The sequence below is a fragment of the Pygocentrus nattereri genome, chromosome 30, assembly GCF_015220715.1.
Source record: "Pygocentrus nattereri isolate fPygNat1 chromosome 30, fPygNat1.pri, whole genome shotgun sequence".
NCBI classification, from domain to species: Eukaryota; Metazoa; Chordata; class Actinopteri; order Characiformes; family Serrasalmidae; genus Pygocentrus; species Pygocentrus nattereri.
The window spans coordinates 4206994-4221993 of record NC_051240.1 but is presented as its reverse complement, the minus strand read 5'-3'; the positions used below and the strand labels follow the sequence as shown (position 1 = coordinate 4221993).

General features: G+C 39.3%; 1 protein-coding gene across 1 annotated transcript in view; it reads right to left on the bottom strand.

Annotated features, from left to right (window-relative positions):
* Positions 1-15000, bottom strand: part of sept9b (septin 9b) — a 134596-nt gene that overhangs the window by 118897 nt on the left and 699 nt on the right. The window lies entirely within an intron of this gene.

Here is a 15000-nt window from a genome sequence, read left to right as displayed (position 1 = left end):
TATGGAATGTGGTTAGTGTATGAATGGTGGTTGGTTAGTGTAGTGGTTAACACCTCTGCCTTCTACGCTGTAGACTGGGGTTCAATCTCCGACCAGGGCAAGCCCCCTACACTATACCAATAAGGGTCCTTGGGCAAGACTCCTAACACCGCCTTGGCCTACCTGTGTAAAATGATCAAATTGTAAGTCGCTCTGGATAAGAGTGTCAGCCAAATGCCATAAATGTAAATGTAAGAATCATTTCATGCTTAAAGGGTTTTCTCTCTGAAATGGTTCTTCTGATTGGTGGAAAATGTGTTTATGGTTCTATTTAGAACCCTTTTGAAAAGGGTTATATAGAACCATATACAACACATTCTTCCTCAGTCCGAAGACCCATTTCACCACGCAAACAGCCATGCGAATGGTTCTAAATAGAACTTGTGGTTGTATATAGAACTATTCTCTTTACTAAAGAACCCTTGAAGAATCATCTTTTTAAAGAGTGTACTATTAACTACATTACCTATGGTTCTTCAAGGGTTCTTTAGTAAAGAAAATGGTTCTATGTGGAACAATAAGCACAAAGAACCCGTTGTGTGATTAAAGGGTTATTTGCACAGTTCTTCAGATTGATGGAGAATGTGCTGTAAATAGTTTTATATCAGCATGTTTTTGAAAAGAGCTCTACATAAAGAGCCTTCATACATCTACAAAAAGGGTTCTGTTATTGATACAGTGTCATGTCTGTAGAATAAAATACAATGCAAGAAGCTTTTTGTGTTGTATAGAAGCCTTTTCAAAAAGGTTCTATACAGAACACTTAAAAAACATCAGGTCATCAGTCTGAAGAACCTTTTAATGATGCAAAGAAGCAATAATCACGCAAATGGTTCATTGAATGTTCATGGTTTTATACAGAACTATTTTCTTTACTAAAGAACCTTGTAGAACCATTGTTTTAAAGTTTCTAATAAGCCATCATGAACCCCCCAAACTGTGGTGATGTAACATATTTTATTCATGTGGAAATAATGTACACATTTAAAGGGTTCATATTATTTTATTAATGAGGTTCAAGTTTGGGAGTTTGTTAATCAATAATAGTCATAATTCATTTCTGAATGATGATTTTTCATCCTCTCTTCATCCCTTATAATTAAACAGGCTGGTTCTTTTACTGCACTTAAGATTGATATATATATATATATATATATATATATATATATATGCAAATAAGCTCTGTTCTGATTAGCTGGCCTCTATATTTAAAAAAACATTGGTTCTTTAAACTAGATAAATTCAGTTGATCACGTACTCAATTATTATTTCTTGACATCATCTAATATCTGGTTAAACCAATCTGCTTCTGAGCTTGAGCTGAGATAGATAGAGGTCTTTTATAAAAGCATGTGCGCTGAATCCTTCTTAAAGCTACAGAGCAGACTTTTATCAGGTTCAGAAAAGCAGCTAGTCAAATGTGATTTGCATATATTGTTCTTAAGATTATTCTCTGAGCACAGCTGCATGGGCTTTGAGCTTCAATCTGAAACGTTTCTCAGTTTATCTCTCGCTAAAACAGCACTGAAAGAGCAGAGCTGCATTCAGCCCCAAGAAAACATGGCAAAAATGGAAAATTTGAATGGAAAATTTAAGTGGAAATAATGATGTGTTGAACACTCAACTCCAACTATAGCAGTTGACGAGGCCATTCTTTTTGAAGAAATTTCAGAGTCTAAAAAAATGGGTTTAAATATGTGTTTTATACTTTTTTTTACTTATTATACTATAAATACTCTACTATAAACACTTTAATGCATTTTCTAATGCAGTGGTCAGCAACACAAATGTTAAGAAGAGGCATTTTGTCCTTTCAACTGAAATCAAACACCCTGGGAGCCACAACATTCCATTTTACCATCTTATAGGCTATAGGCTAAAAATACAATATAAATGAAAATACAGACTTACTTTGCTCCGCTTCAAGCTTTAGCTATAGTTGCTTTTCTTGCGTCTCTGGCAGGAAACTTTTCCGCAATAGTAGAACAGTTTATTGTTGAATGTCTCTCAGTGTTTGAATTTTTTATGAGGCTGAAATCATTTCTCATTCTCCAGTTTCTTGCTTGCATTTTCTAGTTCCACCTTAAATGGTGCCTGGCGTGCCAGACTGTACCTGCTGCCCTATTTAAGGTGGAACGGACAAGAAGCTGGAGAATGAGAAACTGACTTCAGCTTTGCGGCCTTTTAGTGTTTTAGTTTCTCGTTGCAGATTAAACATCACGAAACCAGCTGGAGTGTTTATTAATAAAAATAAGTCCATTCGTCTTTAAATGATTGATATCTGTCTTAAATCTTTCTGTTTGCCGTTTCGTTAGCTGCTCGACCGGCCCGATTGTTTTCTGCGTTGCTATGGTGATCAGCAGTCTCTGTGCTGATCTTCATGGTTAAAGGGTGAATTAGCAGTTCAACATTAACTCCAGCGTTTAAGACCATTTCTTGTTAAAACTGTGTTGGACAATCAGGAGAGCTTTATTTTACTAGGAGGATTATTTTATGCTCTTTATTAAACAGGGCTGGTTTTAAAATCTGATTGGCTGAGTCACATTCAAAGCCACTGTAAAATACCCAGCATACACTTATATGACCACACACATTAACTGGATTCTCAGAGTCATTAAAACCCGATCATGCTATAATACTGTTCTGCTGCATAACTGTCCATTGAAAAAATGACATGGCTAAAGAGAAAACTTGTTTAAGGTGGTTATGTATTTAATATCACACTGCATTCTGTTTCAATTAAACAACTTCTTTGGCAGACAAAAAATGCAGTTTTTCACTTACCCTAAATGTAATAAACATGCAAAGACATGTTTGGAGTCCACATTTAGTTTCTTTAGTTCAATGCTTGTGTAACGCGGAGCGAGGAGTTGGACGCATGTGCGGAGGTAAGCCACTTTTATTAAGGGCAAATCCAGGGTCGTGGTTAAAACGGTCCAGGATCAATGAGCCAATACGGACAGATTGGGGTTCAGACATGACAAACTATAGACAGATTCAAACAGGGCAAGGACATAAAACAAAGACCAATACATTCATACAAAGACTGGCAAACACAGGGCTTTAATAACAAAGGGTAACGAGGGACAGGTGAAAACATTCAGGGGCGGAGCAACCAAACAGGGGGCAGGGCTTAAACCAAAACAAATGCACATGGAGTGGGAGGAGCCAATCGTGACAGCTTGAGCTGTGAGACTAACAAGGCTTAAAAACAGTAGCAGTCATTAGTCAGCCAAATGTTTTCTATAAAAACATCCCCAAAACACCCCTGAACCTGCTCAAAATTCCAAGTCCAAAACTGCATATGTTATACACACTAAATAAAAAAAATGACTTCTAATGGTGGAATACTAGTTTTCATACTATTTATTATGGTAGTATGTGGTTTTGGACGCAGCATATCACTGTCCATTTTGACATGTTTCAGTTTTTGACATCTTTTGAAAATACATTTTGCCCTTTACACTGTGTGTACATTTCATGATGAATGGACTGAAAGAAATGACCCAAAATGACTTGGAAAAAACATCTGGTTCCTTCGACTTACATTAGAAGTAAAGTGGGTTTTTTCCTTCTCCTGTAAAGTTACCATTTTGGAGAGCTCAGGGTGGGGAGCTCTGCACAGTTTGGTGATTTTCTTGCCCAAACACTCCTAATTCAACTCAGCTAATTGCCAGGCTCAGCTGGTGTGAATGAGCTGAGAAATGTTAGTGCAGCTGAACCACTTTAGACAACAGGTGTTCAACTCTCCCTGAGAATCCGACTCACCTTCAGGTGCACGCGCATCATGCAGGCATATGGAAGCTGCAGATTATATTCACAAGATCTGTTGAATAACTGTAACAGAAATCACAAACATTATCGGTGGGATTTAGAGGCCTCTATGATGTGCATGCATTTGGTGGGCAGTCGAATTTAAGCAAAACTCCTGCTGTCAAAATGATCAGCTTTCAGCTATACCCCGTGTGTCAAGAAACATGGGTCATATCAAAATTATTACAATTTTCTATTAATATTAGCCCATTTCACAATGCGCTGCACTACAATCCCCAGCATGCCCTACAACATAATGTCATTACTGTCATTTTTCAAGGTGCGCTACAAGTACTTTTGGCATATTTTGGCATATTTTAAATAAACAGTGGCCATTTCAGGTGGTAGCAAAATGCAAATTTTTAAGGCTCACAGATTTGCTGAGATTTTTAAATATGGCCCTGTTAATGGTTGAGTTAGACACCCCTGATCTACACAGTTAAGTTAACTCACAGACTTAATTCACAGGAAGTCATACTGTGTCCTAAACCACATTGACAAGACTGTGCTACCTCAGTGAAGACCTGGACGCTGTTTGAGTGGTTTGAGAGAGATTTTGGAGTTGGATTTACAGAAAAAGATTTCGGTGACTATTGACTTCTAGTGTTTGAGTCTTTAGCTCTAGTGCTAAGCAAAAGAAGCAAAATTTGGACACCAAACGTGTCTTATCTGGGGTTACTGTCTCTGTGGGGGTACAGTCTGGTTTACGTCTTCAGTACCTTTAGTGAGTGAACATAATTGTATCGTTTTAAGGCAGTTATTGTTTTTAGGTGCCACTGCCTCCATACAGGCTTTTTGTTTTCTTTGAGAAGAGAAGAACATGAGGAAATATGCCCCTTTACCTTTGAATATGCTTTTCGTACTGTTAACCCCTTAAATGGCCCAAAGTTTTATGACACACTTATATAACCTAAGACTAGCTCAGCCAGTTTGCATTGAAATCCCTGTAGTTACTGAATAATAAGCCTTAGTATGTAATAAGACTGGAATTTTAAGGGGTTAAAGTCCATTTAAGGTGCACAAATGGACCTTAAGGACTGTATCACAGCTAGAATGTTTTTGTTTTAAACATGTTGGGAGAGTATTACACAAATGTTCTATTAATCCATAAAATGTTTTGTCAATGTTGCAGTTAAAAAGTTATGTCCATCATAGGGCCTTATAGGAACATTCTGTGAAATGCTAAAGGTTCTTTGAACATTGGTTTAATAGGTTTTCTGTGAACATTATTAGAGCTTGTAGGTAACATTAGCCAAAGTTATGGGAACATTCCCTGCTAGCTGGGATTACACCTCTGACGACACATTTAAATGGTTTGTACTTTGGGGAACTACAGTCTGTCCTGTCCGTACAGTAGCCTTTTCTGTGACAGCGTTCAATTTTCAAGTACAGTGAAATCAGTCCTGCAGAATGTGTGTGTGATGCAGATTAACTATCTCAACACTCTCTCTCTTTCTCTCTCAGGGCCAAATGCTTTGGATGGCTGCAGCTCAAGCATGCAGGGAACATTCTGGCCATTCGGGCCACTACTGGGAAAAATAACATCAATATCAGAACAAAGAGAACTTAGCATAAAAAAAGCAGAGGAATTCTCTGAACCAACGAAACCAAAGCTTTATATCATCTCTATTGAAGCAAACATACTACTGCATATTCACTCCAAATTTGGGATGAAACGTTAGGAACCGTTGACCCTCGGAGCTCCATGAACTCACCCGTGCCTCAAATTGAATGTTTCTATAGCTGTTTGTCTTTGTGCAACTACACTACAGAAACACCACATAAGCCGTTAATGCAACTTGTAAACAAAAGCAGCTGCTTTCGTCTCTGCTGTGAAGAGGCAGCTGTTTAAAGTGGTCCTTTGGTCACATCAAGACACTTAGACGTTTACACTGTTAATGTCATGTGGTTATATAAATCTGCCTCAGGGTGGCTCTATAGCAGACGGGTTCACCCAGTTGGTCCTTTTTAGTCTAGAAACTGCAACTCTGCCTGAATTCCTCTGAAAAACCTGCCAGTGTGCTGCAGCAGATCTGTAACTTGCCCGATTTCCCAAGAGTTTGGTGTAAAGAGTGACCGTTCCTCATTTCTCACACTGAAGACAAAAGATGAGATGAGGAAGATCTCAGTGAATGTGAGGAAGAGCACAGAACCACACTAGACTTTACAGGAGAGGGATTATTAAGCCTTATGTTTTGTTTTCATTGAAGCATCAGTGTGGCTACGGTGAGTTAGTTAGCAGCCAGACAGCTGGAGTCTTCCCCATTAAGCAGCATCACTGCTCCTTCAGATTGGTTTTGTCCTCTAAGTTTAATTCAGTAGACTTCTTTGCTGGCCTTTGGTCGCGGTAGTTAATGTAAGCACACTGCATTCAAACTCATGTGGTCCATGACGGCGATGACTAACACAGGAGGATAACTATTCTAAACAGCCGTCTTCTTTATAAACAATAGCTGCCGGTGAGGGAAAGGAATAAGAACGGCAGAATGATGATTTTCTTTAGAACAGAGCAGAAAAATGAATAACAATGTGGCAACTGACTGTTATGAGCTGATTTGCAAATTATACACCACGTTTCAGTCTGACACACTGGAGATGCACTTGATTACCTGAAGGTAAACACAAGTGGTAAAAATATTATCAGGTTGCAGTGCAGATACAAGTCACATAAAATGAGCACGTTAAATGAGATGATTGTGATTGGATTTCATTCACATCACTGTAATCACATTCAGAGAGAACTCGACCACTATAAACACAAGCAGCTCTAGAATGGCGAGCGCTGACTAGCAGGTAAGAAGATAAACCACAGCCTTAAAAAAAGACAGTTGTTCAAAAGCTATTTAGTTCTTTAGTTCTATTTAGAACCAGAAGCAAATACACTCTTAAAAAGATGATTCTTCAAGGGTTCTTTGGTACAGACAATGGTTCTACACAGAACCATGAACACTCAAAGAGATATTAGCATGCTTGTGTGGTGAAATTGTTATTCAGATTGAGGAGGAATGTTTTGTAAATGTTCTGTATAGCACCAAAAAGGTTCCTCTATTGTAACAAACCTGACATAACAATAGAAGAACCCTTTTTGGTGCATATGGAACCAACACATTTTCTCGGCATGGTGAAATTGTTCTTAATATTGATGTAGAATATTCTGCTGTTACAAGCTTGGCATCATAACATCCTTTTTGGTGTTGCATAGAACCCTTTTCGAAAAGGTTCTATATAGAACTACATAACTAGAAACTTTTAGAAAATGACAGCTGAAGCTGTTTTAGTGCTCTGTAGAACTCTTTTCAAAAAGCATCTGTGTAGAACCACATAGATGGTTCCATATAGAAGTATATAGAACCATTTTCAAAAGCAACGCATTCTCCATCAGTCTAAGCCATTTTACCATGCAGATAACTCTCAGCATGCAAATGTGTCTATATAGAACTGATGGTTCTAAATAGAGCCACTGCTTTACTAAAGAACACTTGAACCTTTTTTTAAGTGTGTAGGAAATGAGCAATGGAGGATTCGTGAGGCCCAAGATCTCCAAACTACAAGCCATCCTGCACTCTAATGCGGGTGTCCAAGCTGGAAAATGTGCATGTAAAACTAAAGCACCGTATGTGTTGCTGTGCTTTGGACACAGAATCAGAACCAGAGATCAGGTTTTTAAATTCACAAGGACTGTTCTAATACACCCCCCAAATGGGGACATCTGATTTTTGCCAGAACTAATGCTTTCATGAATTGCAGGCCAAGAAGGATAATGTGAAATACAATCTGAAATCAAAACATATCGTTTAACCCCTTAAAATCTCAGGAATATTACACACTAAACTTTATTATTAAGTGACTACAGATACTTCAGTACAGACAGGCTGAGCTATTCTTAGGTTATAGAAGTGTGTAATAAAACCAAGGGGTCCTGGACATTTGAAGGGGTTGCCGAGTGGCACAACCACCTAGGCCAGGGGTTGGCAATGTGCGACTCCATAGCCACATGCACCTCTTTCACTGCCCTGTTGTGGCTCCTCAGCAGAATTATATATATATATATATATATATATATATATATATATATATATATATATATATATATATATATATATATATTTTTTTTTTTTTTAAGTAAAAGTAAAATAATCTTCCTTTTGCAGTAAAATAAAGCCCTGCTACACTTTTAACAATAAATTGTCTTAAACGCTGGAGTTAATGTACAACTGCTAGTTCAACCTTTATCCCTGAAGATCTGCTGGTCACCATATTAACACAGACAAACTCCCCTAGATAGAAGCTAATGAAAAAGCAAAGAAAAATATTTAAGATGACCATCAATAATTGGAGATGAATTGACTTACATATTTCTTATTTACATATTGACATATTTACAACCATATCTGTAACGAGGAGCGATGTTGAGGCGGGTGCATGTGCGGAGATAAGCGAGCTTTATCATGGGCAAATCCAAAATCAGGGTCAAGACAGTCCAGGTTCATATATCCAACAGGAAGAGCAGGAGGGACAGACATAATGAAACAAAACACAGAACCTCAAACTAGAATCTTCAAACAATCCAAACAGCACATCAAACATACATCCCAAACATCTCAAACACAATCAAACATCAAACAAAGACCAACAAGAAACTCAGGAAAACACAGGGCTTAAATACAAACAGGGATCACGAGGGATAACCGGATGCAGGTGGAAAACAGGTGGGAACAATCAGGGGCGGAGTCACAAAACAAGGGGCCAGACTAAAAACCAAAACAAAGAAGCACATGGACAGGACAGGGAGGGGCCAATCGTGACACTACCAAACACTAAGCATGACTAAATGTCAGCTTCTTATTCACCAGCTTCTTGTTTAAATTCTCCCATTCCACCTAAAACGGTGCAGCAGTCACATTCTCAGGCACCATTCAAGGTGAAATGGGAAAAACTGAACAAGAAGCTGGAGAATAAGAAGCTGAATTGAGCCTCATACAAAGTCAAACATTGAGACACGTTTTACAAGAAATTATTCTACTTTTGTGGAAATGTTTCCTGCTGGAGATGCAAGAAAAGCAGCCATAACTGAGCTAAAGATTAAAGCAGAGCAAAGTGAGCCTGTGCTGTCACATACTCAGAGATATTTACAGCCAAGATGGTAAAATGGACATAAAATTTTAAATTTGGAGGGCAAAATGTCTCTTCTTAACATTTGGCTTGCTAACCCATGACTTAGGCTCTACCATCAGGAGATTTCAAGTTTGATGCCCAGTGATGCGGCAGCCATCCATGGCCAACAGAGCACAATTGATCTCTGGGTGGGTAGCATGACCCCCTGTGTACCCACATCACAGGCGTCTGTTAGATGACATAACAGAACTGGTGGTTAGCACTCTCCTCCGAGCATGTTCAGCTGCCCAATGATGTTGTGTTATTGCATTTCGGAAAGATGTGGTGGTGCTTCACAGGTCTCGGAGGAAGTCTGTGCTAGCTTTCCTAGCACTGGTTGTATTGTATGACTAGGGGAGTCCTAACTAGTGGGAAAAACTGGAAACAAATAAATTGAGGAGAAAACTTAAAAGAAAAAGACTCAAAATTTTATGACTTTTCCAATATTGTTAACCGGTAATGTCAACACCAGTAATACTGTTTAGTATGCCAGTACATACACAAAAAGATGGAGATATGATTTCATGTTCATGCTGATGTATACCAAACCAGACACATCTAACCCCATTACACTGACTAGACTTCATAAAGTGGCCTTTACACAAAGTGAGTCACCTCAAATCAGCCTAGACTGTCCACAGCTGGTTATAATGCACCATGCATGTATTAACCTTTGTGATGAAGGCTCTATATGGGTTACTGAAGCCGGAGGGAAGCAGTGACCTGCATTATATTCCTCTCTGTGATTCAGGCCAGATGTTGGTCTGTTTACGTTATTCGGCACAGTGTTGGAATTGTTAAATGGAAGTGTTAAATCTGCAGAAAGGTCACTCTTATATAACCAGCTGGTGGCCGAGGCCTTCAGGCCACATTAAACACAGCTCTAGTGAAAGGTCATTAAGGGATCAGACCAAATTACACCCACTCAAACCTACTTTCATAAAGACTCCAGCAATGTTCTACCTAACCTTCTGGGGTCCAGAAGGTTAGGTAGAACTTGGCCAAAGAAATAGAATCTGTAGAGTCACCCTTTACATTCCACCTTATCACGAGATCGTATGTGACTCACATCCAGAGTTATGAGGCTGTGAAAAGGGGCTGAGATACATCTGGAACTGGCGGATTCGTGTGTCCGCCTACATTCTGTGTGAAACTGACCAATGGACACTCAGGAAATCACTAAACACTGACCCGTCACACTGAAACCCTTCATTTTTCATTCAGTCAAAATCGGAGACACGTGTGAAATGGTGTGCAGAGAGTTTACAGGTACTGAAGTTGCTGTAGTGGTTTTGGAAAGTAGTGATGAAGATAACAGAGCTTTTTGATGTGAAACACATGAGTATCATTTTATATAAAGAGCTTTTGAAGGAGAATTTAAACAGATTCAAACAAATTCAAACAATTCCATTCAAACAAATCCATTCTGAGAAGAGTAGATATACAGATATACAGCTGCAGATATACAGCTGCACTTTACAGGAAAGGACAGAGCAGACTCTACCTGCTCAGGAGACTGAGGTCATTTGGAGTGCAGGGGCCACTCCTGAGGACCTTTTTCGACACAGTGGTGGCATCAGCCATCCTCTATGGAGTGGTCTGCTGGGGCGGCAGCATCTCCACTGCAGACAGGAAGAAACTGGACAAACTGATGAGGAGGGCCGGCTCGGTCCTGGGAACTCCTCTAGACCCAGTGCAGGCGGTGGGAGAAAGGAGGATGCTGGACAAGCTAGCATCCATGCTGGAGAACGACTCCCACCCCATGTGTGAGACTCTGGCAGCACTGGGCAGTTCCTTTAGTGACCGGCTCCTTCACCCCAAGTGTGTGAAGGAGCGCTATGGCAGGTCCTTCCTTCCTGCTGCTGTGAGACTGTACAACCAGCACTGCTCCCAGTAGACCACATACAATACAATATACACTTACATTCAGAATGCGAACATTCTTCATTGTGCAATATGCTAAGTGCAATACAGATTCCTATGCAACTCTTTTTTATTTTATTTTATTATTATCCTTATTTTTTCTGTAAATAGAGCGGGAGGAGAAAATCAACTACTTCAGATATGAAAAAAACATCCACAGGTGTTTCTGTCCATCCATCCACTGTGAGAAGACGACCCAGTGCTATGGGTCTGAAAGAACATGTAAATGTCAAGGAGCCTCACTGAGAAAAAGAGGAACATTTGCACTAGAACACCAAATCTGGACATCTGAGATGACGATGGGTTTTTTATGGATTGGGCCTAAAACTGAGATCTTCCAAAGTAACAGAAATTTGTATGTACACAGACGAGGCAGTGCAAGACTCTTCAAACTGTCTGATAACAACCACCAGAAGATCAAGACGTACTTCTCAAACAAAGAAGCTGCTGGTGTTCTCAGAACAGTGGCCTGACCACCCCAGTCCAGTCCTCAACATCACTGATTGATTATTTCAGAAAAACACCAACCAATTTCTAACCAACTTTGGAGGTGTGTCTGCAGATTTGTTGTTGATGCTTTCGTGTCATTTTCTGTCTTGTACGTTAGTGGACAATTTCATAATTTCATCAATTATTTCATAAAATAATAATAATAATATAATGAATTATTCCACCCTGGCCATGAAAGCAGTGCAACAGAGCACAAGATAGTCCTGTTTAATTTCACTGTAGACCTGAAATAGTTGAAATCAAGCAAACTCTCCAAACTAGGTAAAAATGAAGTTACTTAACAGGTTCATGCTTAAATAGCTGTATATCATTGTTGTCAGAACCAAACCTCATATCTCCAAAATTATAACTTAACAGGAGAAAGAAAAACATACTTTCCTTTTAATGTAAGTCAATGGAACCAGAATTTTTTACAGGTTATTTTGGGCTATTTCTTTTGGTCCTTTCATCAAGAAATTTTGATACAATGAAAAGAGCAACAAGTCATTTCAAATCATGTCAAAAACTGAAAAACAACCAAAGATGCAAGGTTTTCGACTGCAGTGATGTAAAAGTTTGAATTACGTTCTAATTTCTAACGGTTCACACTCTTCCGTGAGTAACAGCCTCAAACAGCCCAGTCATGAGTATCAGCTGAGCCAGCAGTGCTCTTCTCTCTTGCATTCTGCTCTTGAATGATGTTAGGTTAACTAACATTTTTCATTCAATTACCCCAAATATCATCCCTTTAATCTATAAAACAATTCCAGCTCATTTCCTGAACCACAACACAGGACACTAATATAAAGTACATTACATTATAACATTACAGATTCTTGGGCAAAAGACTCTCCTGTCTGTAGAACTTCTCCAAATGAATTGATCTCTATGAAACAGTAAGTGTTCCTACACTCTTTAAAAAGATGGTTCTTCAAGGGCTCTTCAGTAAAGACATCGGCTCTAGACAGAACCATGAGCACTTATTGGCCTGCATCAAAGATTTTCTGCATGATGAATGCTTCTTCATATTGAGGAAGAATGTGTTGGTTCTATATAGCATGACAAGAGGTTCTGCTATTGTTATGTCAAGCTTGTCACAACAGAAGAACCTTTTTGGTGCTGTATAGAAACTTTTACAATGCATTCCCCATCAACATGAGGAGTCATTTTACCATGCATACACTCTTAGGAAAAAAGGTAGGACACTGTCACTGGGGCAGTGCCCCTCTTGTCACTGTGGTGGTACCCTCAGGGGTACATGCCAGCACCTTAAATCAGGGAGCATAACTGCACCAGAATCAACTGAAATTATATTTTATAAGTTGTAGCAACTCCACACTCCGTCTCGCCTCCAGGACTTTTACTTTAGTGCTCTGATTTAAAACATTTGCTTATGAAAAGGTACAAATATCTACTTTCCCACCAGGAAAAACTCATGTAAGGTCCACCACTGGACCTTAAAACCACTGCTGTACCTGTCAGAGTACACTTACACTGTTTGTACCTTGATGAACGAATCATGTACCTGCAAAGGACGTTTACTTCTAACAGTGTGGAACCATTGAAGCATGCAAGTGGTTCTTCAAGTGTTGCTGGTTCCATAGAGAACCATGGTCTTTACTAAAGCGCCCTTGAAAAAACATCTTTTTAAGAGTGAGAAAAATATAAATATTGATTCATATTGTATCTCGTAAAGAGCTTCTTGAATTGTTGTGATATGACATTTTGCCACAACACCAACCTCTAACTGAAAACAGCACACTCTAACTACTGACAAGTGGTGAGAATATGATGATGTTTTATCATTATTGTGATAAATTAAGTCACAAAATGCTTTAAGTATATAGGATGGCTTGTGGATTCAGCCAGTACGTAAAGACCTGTTTTATTGGACTTGATGCAGTTTGTAAAACACTGAATAAAACCTCATTGTAGTTGTAGGTTTATTATTATTATTATTATTATTATTATTACAACCCCAATTCCAATGAAGTTGGGGCGTTGTGTTAAATGTAAATAAAAAGAGAATATGATGATGTGCAAATCCTTTTCAACCTATATTCAATTGAATACACTACAAAGACAAGATATTTAATGTTCAAACAGATGAACTTTATTGTTTTTTGCAAATATTCCCTCATTTTGAATTTGATGCCTGCAACACGTTCCAAAGAAGTTGGGACAGGGGCAACAAAAGACTGGGAAAGTTGAGGAATGCTCAAAAAACACCTGTTTGGAACATTCCACAGGTGAACAGGTTAATTGGAAATGAATGTGATGCGTCATGATTGGGTATAAAGGGAGCATCCCTGAAAGGCTCAGTCATTCACAAGCAAGGACGGGGCGAGGTTCACCACTTTGTGAACAACTGCGTGAGCAAATAGTCCAACAGTTTAAGAACAACGTTTCTCAACATGCCATTGCAAGGAATTTAGGGATTTCATCATCTACAGTCCATAATATCATCAAAAGATTCAGAGAATCTGGAGAAATCAGATCCTTCGATCCCTCAGGCGGCACTGCATTAAAAACCCACATCATTCTGTAACGGATATTCCCACATGGGCTCATCAACACTTCAGAAAACCACTGTCAGTGAACTCAGTTCGTCGCTCCATCTACAAGTGCAAGTTAAAACTCTGCCATGCAAAGCGAAGCCACATATCAACACCACCCAGAAACGCTGCCGACTTCTCTGGGCCCGAGCTCATCTGAGATGGACTGACGCAGAGTGGAAAAGTGTCCTGTGGTCTGACGAGTCCACATTTCAAACTGTTTTTGGAAATCATGGATGTCGTGTCCTCCGGGCCAAAGAGGAAAAGGACTGTCTGGATTGTTATCAGCGCAAAGTTCAAAAGCCAGCATCTCTGATGGTGTGGGGGTGTGTCAGTGCCCATGGCATGGGTAACTTGCACATCTGTGAAGACCCCATTAATGCTGAAAGGTACATACAGGTTTTGGAGCAACATCTGCTGCCATCCAAGCAGCGTCTTTTTCAGGGACATCCCTGCTTATTTCAGCAAGACGATGCCAAGCCACATTCTGCACGTGTTACAACAGCGTGGCTTCGTAGTAAAAGAGTGCGGGTACTAGACTGGCCTGCCTGCAGTCCAGACCTGTCTCCCATTGAAAATGTGTGGCACATTATGAAGCACAAAATACGACAACGGAGCCCCCGGACTGCTGAGCAACTGAAGCTGTACATCAAGCAAGAATGGGAAAGAATTCCACCTTCAAAGCTTCAACAATCAGTGTCCTCAGTTCCCAAACGCTTATTGAGTGTTGTTAAAAGGAAAGGTGATGTAACACAGTGGTAAACACGCCCCTGTCCCAACTTCTTTGGAACATGTTGCAGGCATCAAATTCAAAATGAGTGAATATTTGCAAAAAACAATAAAGTTCATCTGTTTGAACATTAAATATCTTGTCTTTGTCATGTATTCAATTGAATATAAATTGAAAAGGATTTGCAAATCACCGTATTCTGTTTTTATTTATGTTTTACACAACGTCCCAACTTCATTGGAATTGGGGTTGTATTATATAGGAAACATACACAGAAAAAAAAACCAGATGTTTTTA